A 7011-nucleotide genomic window follows, 5' to 3' on the forward strand; every position below is an offset into this window, starting at 1 on the left:
CTGTGGGGTTAGGGTACATCAGCCAATTTTCCATGGGGACTCACTGGCACCTCAAGGCTAAGGGAGCTGTCCAGGGTTAGGTGCTGAAATTTCCCCGAGAACAGCACTTTCTCATACTCTGAACTTAGGGCACATGAGCTACTTGGCCGTCACTGCACCACCCAAATGAGAAGCACCATCAACTTCATCATTATTTGGGGCAGGGATAAAAGGGCGACAGGGTGTGTTCTGCATCCTCACTGCAGCTTTTCAAAAAAACCCCTTTCCATTCCCAGCCACTCTATCCAATGCAAGAGTCTGCAACCCAAAGGGAAAACTCAGCCCTCCACGTACTCAGAATAAGGAGGGATTGAACTCCTTCACATCAGCTGTGGCACGGTGTGTGTGTGTGTGTGTGTGTGTGTGTGTGTCCCACTTTCTGCAGGATTTGGAAGACCCAGCCAGTTCCCAGGTGGGACTCGCTGGCACACCCAAACTAAGTAGGATTGAAAGTTTCATCTTGCTTTCTGCAGGATTTGGCCATGCCAGCCAGTTCTTAGCAGGAATAGCGGGCATGACATAACCAAGTACAATTGAGCTCCCTGCAAGTCAGTCGATGTTGGGGTGTGAAGGAGAGGTCCCCCCCACCTCTAATCCAGTTTATGACAATTCACCCCCTGTCTGCTCCAACTGAGCCTGCCAGTCCAAGATGAACCCTGACAGTTCTGAAACCGTCCAGCCAGAAACACTCAGGATTGTATCTAATGCTAGTAGGTTTGCTTAGACCCACTGAAAAGAAAGCTCATTTTTGGGACTGGGTCTACTCTGAGTATAACTAGCACTGGATACAGCCTGTGAATCAGGTTGTGGCCTGGGGAGAGTTTCAAGGACCAGAGAGAGTCCAGTTCAGTCCCTGGGGCTACTTCCCCAGCCTTGGCCTAATGCATCAAAGCAACAGAACCCCACATTTCAGGGCAGATGATTTTGGTCTTTTGCACATACATAAAGCACTTTTGTCACTGTAGGAGTGGCCTAGCTGGATTAGAAGAGACCATGATCTAGGTTGGCAATCCTTCATAAAAGGATTTTCTGATCTACATTAAATCAAAGTTCCTTTCTGCCTTGGCAAGTGCCCTAGTGTCAAACTGTCTAACTGAATGCTGCTCTTGCCACCTGGAGCACTCTCTCCTAGGGGCATCTCCCCAGAGCAAAAGCCACGTCAAGACCCTGTAATTAGAGATAATTGATGGAGAGCCCTCATTGTCATCACATATGCCGTGTGCAGTTGCAATTAGGAGCAATTGTCACAGATCCAGCGATCATAATTGTACTTGGCATTCAGTATTGCAACTAGTTAGTTTATTTTAAACTTTGCTGTGCAATTTTCTGTCCTGCATTGTAAACAGTGTTTAGATTTTACATGGTATTAACGGCAACCTGTGTTTATCTGGACACAGTACTTTCCACCTTGTGCCAAATCCCAAAGGGGCAACTCCCCAAAGCACAAGGCAAGGCAAAGCTGTGATTGTCAGGGAGCCAGCAGAAAGCGCAATTAAAGCTGGCAGCCAGCTTTCTAATTATGAAATAAACTTCGGCAAGCAGCTGATAATCAAGTTCCTGCAGAGAAAGAAACCTGCTCTTCTCTATCTGGGACGCATCTGCTGTCTCTGACATGTCATATCAACATCTCACTGGGGCCAGAAGCACCCAGGCAGAGCTGATCAACAACACAAAAAGTTTCTCACTCAGCCAGGCAAATATCCTAGGTGTATCCCATCACACTGAAATGCTTAAAATTTGAACACTAAGTTGGGACTTGTCCATTAATGTGGGGCTGTCTCTGAAAAGTATTTGGAAACCGCATCTAGCCTGGGATGCTGTGGTTGGGCTGTGGACCAGGGCCAGTTTCCTGGAGAAGGGGACTCCACTGCTCAAACGATCTCATTGGCTGCCAGTACATTTGCAGGCACAATTCAAAGTACCCATAATGATACTTAATGTTCTAAGCAGCATAGGACCAGGATTTTGGAAAGACCATCTCCTCCTAGATCAACCTAGTTGCACAATCACCCACCCCCCTTTTACTACCATGATTACAAGGTGGTTTAAAAAAATTAATCTTCCGTATTAGGTGAGCTTGAGTACAGTGGTACCTCAGGTACCACTTCAGGTACGCTTCAGGTTACAGACTCCGCTAACCCAGAAATAGTACCTCGGGTTAAGAACTTTGCTTCAAGATGAGAACAGAAATCGTGCAGTGGTGGTGTAGCAGCAGCGGGAGGCCCCATTAGCTAAAGTGGTACCTCAGGTTAAGAACAGTTTCAGGTTAAGAACGGACCTCCAGAACAAATGAAGCTCTTAACCCGGTGTATCACTGTACACATAAAATCTCACTCTTTTAGCTAGGACATCATCACTGAACATCTGTGTTCTTTGCAAGACAGCTCTTCAGCATAAAGTACAGATTTACACAGCATCACTAAGTAGGATTGCCATCTTTTTACCTGTGCGCCATGTTCTCTGCTTTTCAAAAATCTTCAAATATTGCAGGTGAAAAACATCACCTGCTGATTTATACAGAGCACACAACTCTGAATGTTGCAGGAGCATGTTAGTACTCTTCTGAGTTGTGCGTAATATAATCTAGATCTGTGCATGGATTCCAGTCAAATCTCATATTCCAGACAAAATGGGGCCAACTTGTGTTGAGCGGGATTGAGGCAGCCCTGTATTGTGCCCACCCAGAGAGATTGAGGGCTGCCCTGAGGTTGGCAGTTGAGTGACAAACTGGCCAACTCTATTCTTCTTGGCTGCTCCTTCATACCAGTCATTCTTTGTGCTATATGGCTCTTTATTGCTCCTCCACTTCCAAGCTTTGCCATGCGCACCTGAGCAGAAGAAATAATAGTGGAATGCAATGAATGGTGTCTTATAATGATTTATTGGGTCTAGGGGGCTTGGGACTTCTGACCATTGCCAGATCTATTGCGGCTTTCCTTACCAGGAAATATTTAGCCCCAACATATTCTAAAACCACAGTAAAACATTAAACATTAAAAACTAATGAAAATAATAAGGAGTTGTCAGGCAGTTTCAATGAAGCTCTGCTCTTCACTCTGGTCACAGCCTTGGTCCTTGGCGTCTTCTCTAAGAACGGGGACACTCCCATTGTCAACGCCAACAACCGGGACCTCACCTACACTCTGCTCCTTGCCCTCTTGCTCTGCTTCCTCTGCTCCTTGCTCTTCATTGGCCAGCCTCACCCAGTGAGCTGCTCTTTATGACAAACAGCCTTTGGCATCATCTTCTCCATTGCGGTGTCTTGTGTCTTGGCCAAAACCATTACGGTGGTTCTGGCCTTCATGGCCACCAAACCAGGATCCAGGGTGAGGAAATGGGTGGGTGTTGGGAACTGGGCAAAAGAAGTGGTGGAGACCGCCTGCCCATCCTGACCGTTCCAGGGTGAAAGGAAGAGGAAACAGTATAGATTTACAACAGGGGTTTGTGGGAGGTCACAGCTCACAGGCAGATGAGGGAAAAAGTTGGGAAATAATGGGAGAGCCAGAGCAGCAGCTGGTTTGGTGGTGAAGGAAGGCCCAGAGGTGAGCGGGTGATCGCACAAAAGAAGCTCAACAACATTGAAGCTCAACAAGTCCGGATTTTTACTTCTTGAAATATGGCAACCCTAGAGTGAGGTTATATACCTGCCAGTTGCCACCAACTTCTGGTTTAAGAAGAAATTATAATTAAAATGCTGAAATCAAAACAAAAAGCATGTTTTAATCATTTGTGCCTAAGAAGAAGAAGAAGAAGAGTTTGGATTTGATATCCAGCCTTTCACTCCCTTTAAGGAGTCTCAAAGCAGCTAACATTCTCCTTTCCCTTCCTCCCCCACAACCAACACTCTGTGAGGTGAGTGGGGCTGAGAGACTTCAAAGAAGTGTGACTGGCCCAAGGTCACCCAGCAGCTGCATGTGGAGGAGCGAAGACGTGAACCCGGTTCCCCAGATTACGAGACTACCACTCTTAACCACTACACCACACTGGCTCTCTCTCTAAGAAAGATTTTAAACAGCCAAGAGGTGGTCCAACTGGTGGAAATGTTTGTTTGTTTATAGTTTTACATAACAAATTTCCATTTAAACATATCCATCACCTTTACATTTAGGATTCCCAGAATCCCTTGACTTTCCCCGCCCTTCTCTGGTTTCCATTGTCCACCCTTTTTTATCCTCTCCCCCCATTTGTTATATCTATTTTTATATATTATATATATAATTTTATTTTATTTATTATATCTATTATTAACTTTCCCATTATATTTTGTCTTTTACAAGTATTATTCTAATCCTGCCAAAGTTTTTAACTGTTTACAATGTTCTCTTGAGTAAACTATAATCCCCCCCCCCATTCTCTCCTAAACTTCTTCTTGTCCTGGTCTCTGATTCTACCGGTCAATTTCGCCATTTTGGCATACTCCAGCATCTTCTTCAGCCATTCTTCTCTGGTTGGAACTTTGTCCTTTCCATTTCTGGGCCAGTAGTATTCTTGCTGCTGTCATTGCAAACATAGTCTTTTCTGCTCTTTCAGAATCTCTGTACCTATAATGCCTAACAAAAACGCATCTCCCCCCCCCAAATGTTATTTTAACCCCCCTCAACTCATTATATATCATTATCCAGAATTCTTTTGTTACCTTGCACATCCACCGCATGTGGTAGAACATGCTTTCTTACATTTCCTACATACATTAGAAGCAGTTCTATACATCTTTGCCAATTTCACTGGTGTGAAATACCGTCTATACATCATTTTTATATAATTTTCTTTCAACGAACAGCATCCTGTAAATTTTAAATTTTCCTTCCATAATTTTCTCCAAGACTCAAGCTGAATATTATGCCCTATGTCATTAGTGATTTGACTTTTTCATCTTTTGTATGCCATTCTAGCAGTAATTTATACATTCTAGATAAAAATTTCACATCATTTCCCAATTATTCTTTTTCGAACCTTGATAGTTCTGTACTGAATCCTCTTTTCTTATCTACTTTAAGCACATCATTTATTTGGTGATCTTGCAGCCAATCTGTGACTAACTGTCTTATGTTTTTCATATTTTATAATTTTATTTGCTGTTCTTTCTCAATGAGCAACTCTTTATAATTTACCCATTCTGCTTTTGCGTTGACTTTTTAAAAAAAAGAATATCACTTCTATTGGGGAAATCCACCATGGAGTTTTCTGTTCCCACAGGTTTTTATATTTTTCCCATATACCATAAATTGCATTTCTTATTACATGATTAAAAAAACCTTTATGCACTTCTCATACCACAAATATGCATGCCATCCAAATCTGTTATCATGACCTTCAAGGTCTAAAATACCTGTATTTTTCAAAATTATCCACCTCATAATACAATTTTAAATCTGGCAGCAAGAAGCCCCCTCTTTCTTTATCATCTGTTAGTAATTTATATTTAATCCTTAGTTTCTTCCCCTGTCAGATAAATTTAGTTATATCTTTTTGCCATTGCTGGAAGCGTCCCTCCCCACTGGCCACAGGTATTGTCTGGAATAGAAACAACATTCTTGGCAATACATTCATCTTTATGACAGAAATTCTTCCCCAAAGTGATAAATTCATTCTTCCCCAAATCTCCATATTTCTCTTTAGCTCTTTCCAAGTTGTTACATAATTATCCTTAAATATATTTATATTCTTAACAGCCATAAACCAAAATATTTCACCTTTTTTTAAAATGTTAATTGCGTTGCCAGTTGCAATTCATTTTTACTTTTCTTTTTCTGATCTTATATTTCTCGACAGTATCTCCAATACTAAAATAAACAATAATGGCAACAGGGGGCAACCCTGTCTTGTCCCTTTTGTAATTTTACATCTTTCTGATATTACATTGTTCACTAATAACCTTGCCTGTTGGTCTGAATATATTGCATCAATTCTCCGAAATGCATCACCCCTATAGCTTTTTCATAAAACCCCACAACACTTTATCAAAGGCCTTCTCTGCATCCACAAACATCAGTGTTGCCTGCTTTTCATTCCTGATCTCCAGATATTCTGTTATATCGGTTATATTCCTTGTATTACCCTTCATCTGTTGGCCAGGAAGAAAGCCGGCTTGATCGTGATGAATTAACTGTTTAAGCACACATTTCAAACGGTTCACCATAATATTGGCAAATATTTTATTACCATTATTAAGCAGAGATATCAGCCTGTAATTTTTTTACCAAAAGTAAATTTGTGTCTTGTTTCGGGAGTAATTTTATATATGCCTCTTTCCATGATTCAGGAATTTTGACTATTATCAGTATCTTATTCATTACTTCCACCAATGGTTGTATCAGAAAGTCCTGTAATTTTTTGTAGTATTTGGCTGATAGGCCATCTGGTCCTGCAGATTTGCCTATTTTAGAGTATTTGATCACTTGTTGTATCTCTTGAAACATTATAGGTACATTTAAGTCAATCATTTTTTCTTTTTGAGAAATATTATACAGAATTATATTGAGCCAGCAAAGAAAATTAAGACATTACTGAAGAAAATTTAATGAAAAGTAATTTACCTAAAATTCCAATTGTCTTTTAATATCTTTAGGATTATCTATTATTCTACTTTCTACCTCCAATTTATTTACCACATTTTGGTCTTTCTTCTTTTTTAATTACCAAGCAAGCAATTTCCCTGGTTTATTTGCAAAATCATTTTTTTGTCTTAACCTTTTCAATTTCCATTCAATTTCTTAATTCTCTTACACTGAAAATTGTGTCTTAATCAACTCTTTTTAAACAACACCATAATTTCCTTTTTTTCCTTCTCGGATTCTTTTTTTGATATGCACTTTGCTGAATAAAAAAACTTCTCATTACCACTTTGCTTGTGTCCCATACAATGTTTAGATCTGTCCCTTTATCCAAGTTCAATTCAAAATAATCCTTCAGAATCCCCCCACCCCCCACTTTTTGCATGGTTTCTAGATTATAATATGGAGTTTCATTCTC

Source organism: Podarcis raffonei, chromosome 14 (assembly GCF_027172205.1).
Source record: "Podarcis raffonei isolate rPodRaf1 chromosome 14, rPodRaf1.pri, whole genome shotgun sequence".
Lineage (NCBI taxonomy): Eukaryota > Metazoa > Chordata > Lepidosauria > Squamata > Lacertidae > Podarcis > Podarcis raffonei.